We start from the raw sequence: 15,621 nt of genomic DNA, 5'->3' as shown, positions 1-15,621 counted from the left end.
TGTCCAAATGAAAACCTACGTAATTCACACCTCCCCAAACACTATATGAACGCAAACACAGCTATCCCCTAGAGCTCATACTTCCTCAAATTTTACAATGCACTTCTCTGATCAAATAACACATATATTAGGGGGCAACGGACCTAAAAGTACACGTGTTAGTGAACATATAAAAATGCATTGTTATGAAAAATTACTTTGCAGAAATGTGTGCATTAGAGAAAAAATGTACTCAAGTGTTGGTGGATTTTCATGAAGGGTCTTTAAAAAAGTTATTATGCAGGTTCCCAACTCCTGCATTAAAGATTTTTGAGTGGCCATCTGCAATGAGATGATCTAGTGCTGAACTTTAATTCCTTATTTTTCTTTTCCAATACTATTTAAAGTTGCAACTTGATAAAATACTCGAAGCAGCTAACAACTAATAAAAAGCAAAATATCGCGTTAAAATAATGGTACTGTACATTAAAATGACAGCAATAAGTAGAAACTCAAATCAAAAATCCTATAAGAATCACAAAACAGTGCCTTTAATATCACAGCAGATTCAGGAAATAGGAAGCAACTAAAACTTTGGGTTTCAGTGGGTAATAAATAAAAAATTAAACTTGGGATTTGAACTTCCAGTTCAAAATTGGATGTTTCATTTCCTGAGCCAAAGTGCCTTGTAGCACAATATTAGGCATTTTACTCAGTTCTCAACATGTTCAATGCAGCTTACTGCCCAGGTAGTTTTTTTGGGTTTTTTTAGGGGTTAGTAACCCTAAATCATGCGAAAAGGCTAGGCTGGATGAATCCGAAGCCGGAATTAAGATAGCCGGAAGAAATATCAATAACCTCAGATATGCAGTTGACACAACCTTGATGGCAGAAAGTGAGAAGGAATTAAAGAAGCTCTTAATGAGGGTGAAAGAGGAGAGCGCAAAATATGGTCTGAAGCTCAACATCAAAAAAACGAAGATCATGGCCACTGGTCCCATCACCTCCTGGCAAATAGAAGGGGAAGAAATGGAGGCAGTAAGAGATTTTACTTTCTTGGGCTCCATGATCACTGCAGATGGTGACAGCAGCCACGAAATTAAAAGACGCCTGCTCCTTGGGACAAAGGCGATGGCAAACCTAGACAACATCTTAAAAAGCAGAGACATCACCTTGCCAACAAAGGTCCGTATAGTAAAAGCCATGGTTTTCCCAGTAGTGATGTATGGAAGTGAGAGCTGGACCATAAAGAAGGCTGATCACCGAAGAATTGATGCTTTTGAATTATGGTGCTGGAGGAGACTCTTGAGAGTCCCATGGACTGCAAGAAGATCAAACGTATCCATTCTTAAGGAAATCAGCCCTGAGTGCTCACTGGAAGGACAGATCGTGAAGCTGAGGCTCCAATACTTTGGCTCCCTCATGAGAAGAGAAGACGCCCTGGAAAAGACCCTGATGCTGGGAAAGATGGAGGGCACAAGGAGAAGGGGACGGCAGAGGACAAGATGGTTGGATGGTGTTCTCGAAGCTACCAACATGAGTTTGGCCAAACTGTGGGAGGCAGTGGAATACAGGCGTGCCTGGCGTGCTCTGGTCCATGGGGTCACGAAGAGTCAGACACGACTAAACGACTAAACAACAACAACCCTAAATCTCCAGAAGAAAACGAAGGTATGCCATTATTATACTTGGACAGCAGGTGGCAGTGTTTGTTCACAATTACCATTCTACAGGAAACTTCTCAAATCAGCAGTCAGCTTTGGAGAAAAGCATCTTACATAGTCGGAGCAGGAAAGGAATACATTTAAAAATAGTTTTCTGAATTTCAAACCTTAAGGTACCAAAGCTGGTATTCTACCATCCAAATAAGATACTTGTGGTTTTGGAGGCCATGTGCTTCCCTCCAGCCTAGGAGAAGGGAGGGTTAGCACAAAGGTGGCATTAAGGGTAGAGGTGAAAAAAACAAGGTACCTGGTTGGAAGGAAGGGAACTCCGTAAAACCTTTGCAGAGGGAGGGACCTTCTCCCATCATTATTTCCAGCTGGAGGCAAGCTCAAACATACACACATTTGTTCATGTTTGTTCCTTACTTCTCTGTTCTCTTCTTCCCCTCTAGCTTTTGCTTTCCCCACTCCTCCAGGACAGTAAGCAGAGATTCGTTTTTTTCTTTACACTTACAAAACTCTAAAGCAGGGATGGAGAACTTACTAGCATGGCCAATGGAAGCTGGAGTTTCCAGCAACACCTGGAGAACCACAGTTAAACCATCCCTGCACCACATGAACACCATGGCTTGCTTTGCCCTAAGTTGTTATAACTCACATGCAGTTATAACAATGGGGGACGGGACGTTGATGTCTTTTGCAGCAAATCTGTCCAGTCTGCAAGCAGTGTGCGTCTGTTTAAACACCTGCGTGTACAAGTCTGAGAAACCTGGCCAGGCCAGGCGTCAGAGATGTGGGCGCCCAAGTGTATAAATTCAACAGGTGAAAAGCAGCTGCAGAAGTTGCCATTTCTTACTACCATGGCAGGGGAGAAAAGACAGCAAACCAGCACAAATCTACATCTACCACTTTCTAGCAAAGCAATTCTCCTTCTCTTGAGGGGATGAGTAACGGAAGGCATAAGTGGGAGCTGTGGCAAAATGCTGCAGTGACTAAGTGCTCCCACATTCTCAAATTCCAAGCCAGCCAGTCATGTCCAGGAGACTCCATTCTCTTCCACTTCAGTTGAAAAAGAAAAGTCAATAGTGGCCCCCATTTTCATTGGAACTGTGGCACATGGGGAGTGGGGAGTTACATTAAGGGGTTCTGATCAGACCCAGAACAATGTCTTATTCCACCAGGGATGGAGATTAGGGAGGAGTCCTCCCACTCGCTTTCCCCTGCAGGATTACTTTTTTCTTTCTTCTGTACATCCCACTTCTCCAAGGTGGCATGAATGGATTCCCCACCCCACCCTTCCACTTTACCTTTACCACAGCCCTGTAGTTAGGCTGAGAGACTAACTGGCCCAAGATCTCCCAGCGAGTGTCATGGCCAAGTGGGGATCTGAACCCTGGTTTTCCAGGGCCCCAATCTAACATTCTTGCCACTACACTCTGCTGGCTACCAGTTTCTGACTTGGACAGAGGTGTGCCTGGAGTGACCGTCTCTTCTGCAAGCTGACTTGACTGTGAGGGCAGAGTGTCTTGGGTGCCTTTTCAAGCCTCTGTTGCTACTTTTCCCTTTGACTATTTTTTCTCATTAAGCCTTCTAGTGCTACTATTTTTGGGGGGAGGGAAGACACCTTTCTTTGAGCCCGCATTAATTAGTTTCAGCTGTCACCCGGATCCTGGTTCTTCAATTACTCTGTGCAGCTGCTTTCCCCAGAGGTTTAACTGCTTCCTAACTAGAACAACTCGTAGTTCGCAGAGTGACCACAAATGTCCACTTCTTTCAAAGGCAGACTTTATTCAGCGCTCTGAATGTGTAGAAGCTGCCTCGTGAATGGCTCAGTGCTCGCAAATGTTACCTGAAAGACCACCTGCCCCTGCACTACTCTAAGATCACTTGGATCAGCCTCTGAGAACCTGCTGTCTCCTATCAACCAGCGCTGCCAGTCGTCAGGGATGATGAAAGTTGTGGTTCTAAACATCTGGAGGTTGCCAGGGTGGTGAATAATGACTGACATCATCTTGGGAAATACTATTCATGGTATCGCACCCTACAGAATACTGTACAAGGGTGATCCTGCAATGGGCCCCTATGTGATGGAATGCCCTACCCTCTTGCCATAGGTGAAGCAGCAATCATCGGTTGCTTTGGGACATCTTGTAAAGACTTGTCTTTTTGTCCAGGTGTTCCCTGACCCATAGGATTGGACTCTTGATTTTATTTGTATGGATTTCCTGAATTCCTGCTTTCATACTACTGCTTTATTGCTTTTACCTTTTGTTTCAATAATAGTGAAGACTGTTTTCATGTTTTTAATCTGTTTTGAGATCTAAAATAAAAATTTAATGGTTTACAAATGTGATAAATAATGTACATGTGTATATTGAGCCTACGTAGAAGCTCCTTGCAAATCAGAAAGGAGCCATTTCTTGGTGGCAGAGAGCATGATTTGCTTGCAAAAGGTTTCCTGCTGAATCACAGGCTTCTCCAGTCCTCAGGGATGGCTCAAACAGCAGGTCGGGTGAAAAACACTCTGCTCAAGACCCTGGGAAACTGCTGCCATCTACTGCACTGTCAAATAAGCTGCTTACACAACATGCCTTTAAAGTGAATGCATTCCCCTCCCCCCCCCAAATCACAGGACATGTAGTTTCTTATGGGTGCTGGGAATCATAGCTCTGTGAAGGGGTAACTACAGTTTCCAAGATTCTTGTTGCAGGGGTTAGGTGCTTTAAACGTACGATAACGTGTATGCAGCCATAGTCTGACATCTTCTGATTTTCAACGCATGTTCTAATCACGATTTAAGAAAAATGCTGAATCTCTTATAGGTGTGTATGTGTTCCAAAACGGTTCAGTTTCACTTAAAATGGTTCAACTTCCCCTTTTTCAGCATACATATATTAATTTTCAGTCTCTGGACTTGGGGCAACCTGGAAAAGTTGACTTGCATTGTCTTCCAAACATCAAATATAGCCATAAAAGCCCATCACCATCACCGTAGCCCAGTATGATTTAGGGATTCTAATGAAGCTAGAAAGCAATGGATCACAAGTAGTATAACATCTGGCACGTTGGAGATCAGTACTCTTTCCAGGTGTCCCAGTGTCTAATGCCCCCTTAGAATTATTAAGTTTCCCCAAGACAAATTGTCTAGGTATTGGGCTGCATTTCAGCTCAGCGAACTTCTAGTGGGGCACGTCCTCATCTCATCATTCACCAACATCAGCACCAATTAGCCCTCACCCCATCTTACGGCACATTACACAGAAGCAAACCCAGCTTTGCCATCGAGGGCTTACTTATCAAGGAGTTGTGGCCAATCCTCCGCCCTGACAAGTATATCCACATGATTGCAGATGTTTGCAAACATGATGTCACATTACGCTTTTTAGGCATGTGAAACCCCCTGAAACATAATGTCTGAATGGGCCCTTACCATTCAAGTCATCTGAAAAACTGCAATGTCCCTGCTCTTCCTCTTTCCTGTCCCTTCTCCCCCCCCCCCGCCCCATCTGAAGCAACAGAAGAGAACAGCAGGCCAGGACCAAGTCACGATTGTTGTTGGGTGTTGGCGAGAATAAATGGAAAGAAAGAGTGAGAGTTGTGAAGAGGTCATTTTAGAAGCTCTTTCATTGCCACCCCCTCCCACTGAGAAGGAAGTTAGAAAAGCAGAGTCCTCAAAGCAACATTGAAAGCAAGGCAGGATAATGTGTGCCTGGCTCAGGCAAGGAATCCCCGAGTGCGAACTGCAGTGTCTTAATTATCAGTCAACAATTACTCCTTTCAGGGTGGAACATATGGTAGATGGTTTGCTTAAGAAAGAAAACAAAAATACTTTAGAAACTTAAATGATGTTGGGAAAATAGTCGAAATTGCTTTAAAGGGATTGCGAAGGGGGAGGCAAGTACCGCACAAATCAGCTGGGCTAGGGTTTGTTTTGAAGGCGTTGCTCCCACCGCACGCGACCAGATTCGCTTGCTTGCTTCCTAAGCAGGTCACTTCTGGGGGAATGTCCTGTCCTCGCAGCCAGACCTTTTGAAGCAATGACAGGAGCAGCTCCCAGGTGGACCCGTGAACAGAACCCTCCATTTCTGCTGTGTTTTTGCTTATGGAGTACACTGGTGCTTCTACTCCAAATAGCTATACTGGCATGAGGTGAACAAATGAGGAGCCAGGCCAAGCCATGGAACAGGTTGGAATTTCAGACAGTGGAACCCCACCATTTGTTTAAGCCAGCACTCATGCTCAAACTGTTTGGTTCTGCTAATATTAAAATAAGTTCGGCACACTTCATCTTTGGCAGAGTTCATATGAAGGAGGAGCAAAGGAGTGGCAGACCTCCTCACAGAGAGTATTCAGGAATTCCAGTGTAACAACTTCTACAGGTGTTTCCGCCTGTTGCAGGAGGCAAAGTGTATTGTGACACCATAACAACTAATAAATCTGTTGTCTTTAAGGTGACGCAAGACCTAATGTTTTTTAGAGGAGCATGCAACTCCATTTCTGCTTCGTTCTGTCTGCAAACACATGAGAAGGGGCAGAGGTGAAATGATGCAATGCCTTTGGATTGTTCCTCATGGGAATGCAGTGTAGGCCAGAAAAATAACTGGCTAGTTTTGTGCGTTCCACAGCGGCTTCAGCTGCAGAAGTCAATGGGTGAAGGTTTTCACAACATGGAGAAAAAGGCTATCATCTTCTGCGCACAGGACTGGCTCTACTGTTAGGCAATATGAGGCATCTGCCTCAGGCAGCAGATGCTAGTGGGTGGTGAGAGGGAACAGTAACTGCAACACCTTAGCCATTTCTTCTTCCTCCAGCACCAATAGTCACTCAAAAACTAGGGGGAGGGGAAACTACATGAGGGAACAAAAAAAGAACATAGCAGTAGCCCAACAAATTTATTTGCATGTCTGTCGCCTGGAACAGCTGATTTTAAGAAAAGGAAATGCCACAACTGAGCTAAAGTCTGTTTGGAAGTTTTTGTCCCTCCTGTCCCAAATATATTGAGGCTAGAATTCTATGCACGTTTACTGGGTAGTAAGCCCTGCTGAGGTGGCACTGTGGTCTAAACCACTGAGCCTCTTGGGCTTGTCAATCAGAAGGTCAGCAGTTTGAATCCCCACGACGGGGTGAGCTCCCGTTGCTCGGTCCCTGCTCCTGCCAACCTAGCAGTTCAAAAGCATGCCAAAAAGTGCAAGCAGATAAATATGTACCGCTATGGCGGGAAGGTAAATGGCATTTCCGTGCGCTGCTCTGGTTTTGGTATTCCGTTGCGCCAGAAGCAGCTTAGTCATGCTGGCCACATGACCCAGAAAAACTGTCTGCGGACAAACGCCGGCTCCCTCAGCCTGTAAAGCAAGATGAGCGCTGCAGCCCCAGAGTCATTCGCGACTGGACTTAACTGTCAGGGGTTCCTTTACCTTTACGCCCCGCTGAACAAAGAGGGGCTTGCTTCCTAATAAGCTCACACAGGATTGGTCTGAACGAGTGTGACTGGTTTCCTGAGGGTGGGGGAAGAGAGGGAGAAAAATGAGATCGTTCCTCTGAGCCAGTGGTTCTCAAAGGGTGTGGTGCGCCACACTGGGGTGGCAGGAGAGGATGGCAAGTGTGGCAGGAAGATTCAGGGACAATTAAAGAAACATTTAAACATTTCAGTGTAGTATAAGATAGTATCAAAATAGTTTTTATATATAAAAGCAGAAACAGTATCCATGCCTCTCTTCAAGAACATGAACTACTCTTCTACAGCTCTCCACAACATGGTGTGGTGAACAAGGATTCTCAACCGTGTCCAATAGGAAAAATCAGGAAAGAGAAAGGCTTCTTTATGTTGATTAGGATATGAGAGTTCGTTTGTATCAAATAAGACCTAATGTAAATGAGATTACCCGGCAAAAGCCAAGCCAATTATACGCATAAAAGAGCAGATCCAATTCAACACCACCCCATTAAAAGAGAAGCAGAAAATTAAGGTCCAAAAGGCTTGAGCAAATAAAAATGCCTTTGCCAGGCATGCCTCCCTGGGGAGAGCATTCTGCAAGTGGGGAGTCACCCCCGAGGAGTCTGTTCTTGTGTTGAAACCCTCCACGGCTGCCTCGGAAGGGGGCACACGGGGGCTGACTCTCAGGCCAGGCAAGCTCTGTAGACCTAGCATGGCCACCTGTCATAGAGGCTTTAGTTGAGATTCCTGCATTGCAGGGGGTTGGACTAGATGACCCCCGGGTCCCTTCCAACTCTACAATTCTACGAGATTCTATTGAAGTGTTTTTTCAAAGCCTGCCTCTAATGGAAGACACACAAGCCACCACCTGAAGTAGCCCGATGCATGCTCTTACCTGAAGAGTTAGCCCCATGTACAGCCTCTTTCAAAACTGTGCTTCTCCCAGGACCTCAGCAGAATGGTCTATCAGCACCAAGCAGTTCCACCTACCAAATATAAATGCACACACATTAATGCCTAAGTCATGCTCTAGTCTATGTCTGCATTATATTCAGAAGCAAAATATTTCACCACTTAAATAAGGGCTGCATGCACCCCATGCATTTAAAGCACCCGAGTTCCACAAAGAATCCCAGGAACGGTAGTTTGTTAAGGGTGCTGGGAACTGCAGTTCTGTGAGGAGGGCAAACTATAGTTCCCAGGATTCTTTGGGGGGAAGTCATGGGCTTTACATGTGCTTTGAATGTATGGGGTGTACGCAGCTCGTGTACTTCCACTAGTCTCCTCCTCAACCTGCTGTGGGGCAAAATGACTTTGGACAGCTAATGGAATGCAGGAAACCAATGGAGCCGGAGGCACAGTGGCTCATTCAGAGCCTCGGCACATAAAAAGGTACTTGTTTTACGGATGTGCATCTGACATCCCAATACTTGTGCCTGCTTGAGGCTTCGCACACATCTGCTGATATCAAAGGTGGCTTCCAAACAACCATCATCTCTGTCAGCTGCTTGTTCCAAATTACCTCACTACTCTGCACAGGCTGGGAACTGGGTCAAGAGAGGCATCTGCAGGCATGCAAAATCTGCCTGCATGCACCTTGGGAGAGGTTGACCTTTCGGTTCCAGTAGCAGCCCCTCATGCACTGCTGTGGCACACATGTGTGGATGACCCCCATATTTCTACATGGATTCATTGCACCCACAAACAACAACTGCTGTGACACTGCAGGTCGATTGCTGCTGCTGTGAATTGCAACCCAAAGCAACTGCAGGGTCCCAGGTTAGGCTGCTGTAACAGGAGAACCACGCCATGCACACTTCTGATATGCCCCCATGCCTCATGTGTGTGGCTGTAACTTAGCACAGGGTAGGGAGACTCTGGCCTTTCCAGTTGTTGGACTTCCCTCATCCCCAGGCAGCATGGTCAATGGCCAAGGATGCTGAGCATTGTGGTCCAGTGATATCTAGAGAGGCGCATGTTTCCCAATCCTGCTGCAATCAATTGAAAGAGTATCACCAAAAGGGTTAGGATTGGAGTTTCCAAACTATGGTGCACAGACCACCATTTATTCAGGTGGTCTGTGAAGAACAGTGGACACAGAGCATTAGATGTTCATATTGATTTTAACTGTTTTTATTGCTTCTTTTATTCCTTATATTGCATCTTTATTATTGTTGTATTTTGTATCGTATTCTGTAGAATCCAAATGGTAATATGATAAAGTACGAATAATTGAAACAAAAGAAGCAATAAAAATACAATTAGAAACCAGACAGCATCTAGTACAGAGCAATACAGTTGCAACAGCAGGCAGAAAATTTGTTATGCAATTTTCAAGAAGTTGCTGTGTGGGTGAAAGGTCTGGGAACCACTGGGTTAGGATATTTGTGTAACTGCAAAGACAATTTCATATTTACATGTTACATTTTTTAGTGTAGGGTGTTTTTTAATGGCTTAAATCTTAAAGGTTACACACAATAAACTAAATCATTTACTGGGTTTGACAACAGGCAAAAACTATGGTGTTCTTCATAGCTCAGTCGGTAGAGTCACACGTTGGGCAAAAGATTCCTGTCTTGCAGGGGGTTGGACTAGATGACCCTGCAGATCCCTTCCAACCATACAATCCTATGATTCCACGAAGATGCTCTTATGCTGGTGCAAGATGAGCTTGCAGTATCTCCAAATCTGGGAGAGTTGTGTACAGCTATTAACCAAATGAAAAACAACAAAGCCAGCGGACCTGATGGGATACCTGCCGAGGTCTTCAAAGTAGGCAGAATTGAACTTACACAACAACTTCACAATCTCATCAAAAAAATCTCAGCGAGAGTGGAGTTCCCAGCAGACTTTAGGGATGCCAAAATTACCACTCTTTAAAAAAAGGGTGATAGAATGGATTGCAAAAACTTTCACGGCATCTCTATTAGCTGTGGCTGGCAAAATTCTTGCAAGGATCTTAGCAAACCATCTCCTAACAATATCTGAGGCTACTGTTCCTGAATCCCAAAATGGTTTTCGACCTTCTAGGGGGACAGTGGACATGATTTTCGCTGCTCGACAGCTTCAAGAAAAATGCAGAGAGCAAAACCAACCCCTGTATTGACCTGACTAAGGCCTTTGACATTAAATCACAATGCCCTGTGGACTGTCCTTCTGAAAACTGGCTGCCCAGATAAATTTGTGAACATCCCTCGGCTCTTCCATAACATGAGAGCAACAATTGCAAATAATAATGGCTCTCAAAATGAACCATTCACAGTGGCATCAGGTGTTAAACAGGGTTTTGTTATCACCCCGAATCTATTATTTTCATCACCATGATCCTACACTTTGTTGAAGGGAAACTCCCCACTGGAGTAGAAATAATTATCAAACAGATGGAAAGCTCTTTAACTTGAGTAGGCTGAAAGCAAAGAGCAAGGTTACCATAACTTCCGTCAGAGCTTCAGTATGCTGATGACGACGTGGTGTGTGCACACTCAGAGGATGACCAAACCATATCTTCACATACCTAAATATCTTCACAGAAGCTTACAGAAAGCTTGGCCTATTGTTCAACATCCAAAAAACACAAGTGCTGCACTAACAAGCACAAAACAACCCCTCTGCAGCACCACAAATCCAACTCAATGGTGTAACGTTGGAAAATGTCAATCACTTCTCCTACCTGGGAAGTTATCTTTCCACAAGGGCCGACACTGATGCCAACATCCAGCATCACACGAGTTCTGTGAGTGCAGCTTTCTCCCAATTGAAGTTCAGAGTGTTTGAGGACCGGGACATTCTCAGGGACACCAAAATGCTTGTTTACAAAGCTATTGTACTACCAACTTTACTGTATGCTTGTGAAACATGGAGCACTTATAAACACCATCTCCAGCTCCTCAAAAGATTCCATCAATGGTGTCTCCAAAAAATTTACATATCACTTGGGAAGATAGGTGAACTGGTGCCAGTGTACTGGAAGAAACAAAGATCTCCAGTGTCAAAGCAATGATTCTTCAACATCAACTTTGTTGGACTGGTCATGTTGTTTGGGTGCCTGATTATTGTCTATCAAAGCAACTACTCTATTCCGAACTTAAAAATGGAAAGTAATGCTGGTTTAAAGAGGTTTAAAGACTCTCCCCAGACAAATCTAAAAAAATGTAGTATAAACACAGACAATTGGGGAACCTGTGAGGGCTCCAACTGGGGAACAGCCTTTACCAAAGGTGTCATGGACTTTGAAGACGTTCAAACTCAGGACGAAAGGGAGAAACATGCTAAGAGGAAAGAACCTTTGGCAAACCCTCACCGTGATCAACTCTCACCCAGAAACCTATGTCCCCACTGCTGAAGGACATGTGGATCCAGAACTGGCCTCCACAGTCACTTACGGACTCACTGCTAAGACTGGGTTCATGGAAGACAATCTTACTCGGCTACGAGTGATCGCCAAAGAAGAAGAACTCGATGACCCTGCTGGCCCCTTCCAACCATACAATCCTATGATTTTATGAAGATGCTCTTATGCAGATGAGTTAAGGAAGGGGAAGAGAATTGGGGAAAGAGAAAAGGACAGTGGGGAGATCACATTTTAGGAAGTGGGGAGCCTGTGGTTCTGCAGTTCCAATTGGACTGCAACTCCCCTCCAACCTAGCCAGTGCTCAGGGGTGCTGCAATCCAGCAACACCTGCGCCCCCAGACTGCACCTAATTTTAACAGTGGGGGCAGATTCCCATGGGGGCAGATTCCCATGTAGCATAAGACAATGCAGAAAGGAAGCCTTGAAGTGGAACTCGTTTCCTCTCCTAAGCAAGCTCCCCGGTCTTCAGCGGTGCGCCCTAGCTAGGACTGCAGCCTGAAAGCAGCTCAGGCCTGGGGTGCGCGCACGTCGGGCGGGGAGAGGGGAAGGCAGCTCGCCGCGGAGGGTTTCGACGTGACTCACCGCGCTCGGGGCCCATGGCCAGGCGGGTCCGGGGCGCGGCCGAGCTCCCCTCGGGCCTGAAAGACGCCTCTCCCGGCTGGGCTGCGGGGCTGCGGCTCCTCTCGCTTCCCGGGTTCCTGTCACGACGGGCCCACCTGCTCCGCCCCAAGCCGCTGGCTTCGCGGGAAAGAAGCCTTTCCTCCCCTCGGCTGTAATACGAGCTCTTGCAACCCGCCCTCTCCTACCACACGACTTGGTTTCCCCTCACGTGTCCGCCTTCGGGTTGTTGACACCGGACGCCGATCTATAATAGAGGGGCGAAGCGTCTGGGTTGCGTGGAGGCCTCGTGAAAGGCTCGGAATAGCAGCTGCGGAAGAGGACGCATGTGAAAAAAATGCCGAAAAAGATCCCGCCAGCACTTGGGTTATCTCTGCCTCTTGACTGCACTGGGCCAAAGTTATAGGCTACAAAAAAACTTGCAAAACGGAGCAAAGACTTTGCAAGTGCGGGACAGGATGCTGGACTAGTCGAGCCTTTGGTCTCTTGTGATTTGTGCTAAGCAAACTTTAATGTTTTACTTATAATATTTAAAGCATGTTTTCCCAGCCTTAAAAAGGCCCCGGTAAGCTCTAACAATATGGGAGGTTGCCTGCTCTGGATGGGGTTGCAGTCCCCCTGAAGGAGCAGGTACGCAACTTTTGGGGTACTTTTGGATCCTTTTTGCTGTCGCTTGAGGCTCAGGTGGACTCAGTGGCGCCCCTCTCTGGACAGGGAAACAGGGATAGCCTAACTTCTGCCATCTATGCTCTGGTAACCTCTGGGGTGGAATCTAGACCAGGGGTCAGCAAACTTTTTCAGCAGGGGGCTGGTCCACTGTCCCTCAGACCTTGGGGGGGGCAGACTATATTTTTTTTTGGGGGGGGTGAACGAATTCCTATGCCCCACAAATACCCCAGAGATGCGTTTTAAATAAAAGGACACATTCTACTCATGTAAAAACAAGCTGATTTCTGGACCATCTGCAGGCCGGATTTAGAAGGCAATTGAGCCGGATCCGGCCCCCGGGCCTTAGTTTGCCTACCCATGATCTATTCTAGACACACACAAAAACGCTGTGAAAATGTTTTTTGTTTTGTTATTTTTAGCGTTTTGAAATATATATTGAATTTGCCATGAGCTCACCATCGCCATCTAGTGTCACACTTGTATAATGCACTTAAAACATATTTGCAGCTCTATAGCTGAGTCTTAGGGTAAGATTACTGCAATGGGTTATATGTGGGGCTGCCTCTGAAAACAGTTCCGAAACTTCAGCTGTGCAAGCTCTGACAAGCAGCAGACCAATTTAGAGCTTTGATCGATAAGAACAACCAAGAATCTTGTGGCACCTTAAAGAATAGCAGACTTACTATGACATAAGCTTTTGTGAACTAGAATGCTCTTCTTCCAGCTGAAACGAAACCATGAAATCTTATGCCTTAATAAATCTGCCTTTAACGTGCCACAAAGCTATGTTGCTTATGGTGTAGCACAAGCACAGGTATCATGCCTAATATTCTCTAACACCTTCAGTGTGGAACCTCTGAAACATGCAGCTAGTACAGAATATTTTTTTAAAAATCCGTTACAGAGGGTTGAGTCGCAAAGAGCACCTGAACACCTGTATTCTAGGATATGCACACTGGAAGACCATTCAAATTCCAAGACTGTTAAGCTAGAGCAGGGGTCGGCAACGTGCAGCCCATGGGCCGGATGCGGCCCATGAAGACCGTCTTACTGGCCCACGAACCACCCCCAAACTGAGACGCCCGCATGCTGCGCTAAACCAGCGTGGCGTGTGCCCTCACTGAGTGGTGCCACAAATGGCATCCGTGCACGTGCAGATACCAGAAATTGCATCTGCACATGTCCAGACGCCAAAAATTGCTTCTGCACAGGCATGATTTTCAGCGTCTGGGCATGTGCATAAGTGATTTCCAGTGCTGCAGACATGTGTAGACACAATTTCCGGCATTGCGCTGCACCAGTCTGGCCCACGGACGATCTCCGTGAGAATGATCCGGCCCATGGCCGGTAAACTTTGCCAACCCCCGAGCTAGAGCTATGCAAGTCCCTTAATTTCACTGGAAACCCCTCTCATTTATTAGGCCTTGCTCTCTTAAACAGCAGATGAGGGGATAAACTTGTGTCTGAGCTGCTTCTCTTCTGACTGCAAGTGGGAGTTTGCATGATAAGAGTAAAATAAAATCCATCCACTTAGAGAACTAGCCTACCAGTCAGGGAGAAGAGTACATTAGAGCCTTTCCGCTTGACTCCCAATCTTCTGTGTACAGGGATTTTTTTGGTAGTCATGTGAGCCAACATCTGTCGCATGAAGTGAATTAATCCTCCCCAGGAGTTGTTTGTGAACAAGTGTTATGTTCAGCTGCCTCGTGTGGTGATCTGGGAGAACTGCAGCATAAAACTCCTTCCTTGCAGTGGCATATTTTTCTCAGGGCATGGGGGGGTGGGGGGGCTACATACGGTCCCTTTGCAGGGATGCAAACCGCAGTCAACCTTTGTTTGCAACTCCTTGGAGGGAGCTTCATGTTCACTTTTTAGGCCAACACTAGTGATGCATTATCCAGGAGTGTGAGTGAATGCATGTCTGTATCTAGGGGCTGGGTCAAGCCAGGAGCATTCTCAGAAGCTCCTTGAAACATTTAGTACTCATGCATACCAAATAACTGAACAGGACTCATGTCTCTTTTATTCTGGAAAATCCAGAGCACATCACTGCCAAACTGCTGCATGCACCTGTCTTCCTGAAGGAGCGTCTCCACCCCCATCATTCAGCCCGGACATTGAGGTCCAGCTCCGGGGGCCTTCTGGTGGTTGCCTCGCTGCGAGAAGTGAGGTTACAGGGAACCAGGCAGAGGGCCTTCTCAGTAGTGGTGCCCGCCCTGTGGAACATCCTCCCACAAGATGTCAAGGAAATAAACAACTATCTGACTTTTAGAAGACATCTGAAGGCAGCCCTGTTTAAGGAAGTTTTTAATGTTTGATGTTTTATTGTGTTTTTAATATTCTGTTGGGAGCCGCCCAGAAGTGGCAGGGGAAACCCAGCCAGATGGGCAGGGTATAAACAACAACAACAACAACATGATATTATTATTCCAAGTTGCTTACCCATCTTTATCTCTCTCTCTCTCCCCACCCCTGACTTAAATGCAATTGCAGCACTAGCCTATCCAATATGGACCAGTGAAGCACCAATGATGCAACTGGTGGGGGTAATAGTCTATGTAGCATAGTTGCCTTTCTGTATTGTGCTCCCTGACTGCATCGCCATTCCAATGTTTTGCTACATGGTCCATTCCCTCACAGGCCGCATTCTGTGCCTTAAACTCTATCATATAAACAAGTCATGAAATAGCACACTGATCTTTTGAAGATATGCTTAAGGAACAGGTAGGAAATTATCATGCAGCACACATATTATTCATGGCAGAATATTCATTTTAAGTGCACTAACCTTACCCCCGAATACCAAGTCTGGGTAGTGCCCATCTTTCCAAATCACTGGAGATTTCCATTATCAGCCTGTTCATATCCATTTTTGTCACTTGAGAAATGTAGAAACCAAAATCCCT

The 15,621-nt window shown here is 45.8% G+C and overlaps 1 protein-coding gene across 5 annotated transcripts in view; it reads right to left on the bottom strand.

Annotated features, from left to right (window-relative positions):
* Window positions 1-12,423, bottom strand: part of LOC310762809 (broad substrate specificity ATP-binding cassette transporter ABCG2-like) — a 30,627-nt gene extending 18,204 nt beyond the window's left edge. For 2 of the 5 annotated variants that reach the window (XM_083614293.1, XM_083614297.1), the window contains exons 1-2: window positions 12,011-12,369; window positions 7,973-8,063 (exon numbers count right to left, since the gene is read on the bottom strand). The gene's annotated coding sequence lies outside the window, so the exon portion shown is untranslated. Of the gene's footprint in view, window positions 1-7,972; window positions 8,064-12,010 lie in introns of all 5 variants that reach the window. The other 3 variants (XM_083614296.1, XM_083614295.1, XM_083614294.1) reach the window with 3 other exon arrangements.
* Between the last annotated feature and the right edge of the window lie 3,198 nt (window positions 12,424-15,621).

This window comes from Podarcis filfolensis, assembly GCF_964270895.1.
Source record: "Podarcis filfolensis genome assembly, chromosome: 5".
Taxonomy (NCBI): domain Eukaryota; kingdom Metazoa; phylum Chordata; class Lepidosauria; order Squamata; family Lacertidae; genus Podarcis; species Podarcis filfolensis.
Note: the sequence above shows the minus strand (reverse complement) of the source record. Positions and strands in the feature narration are given on the sequence as shown.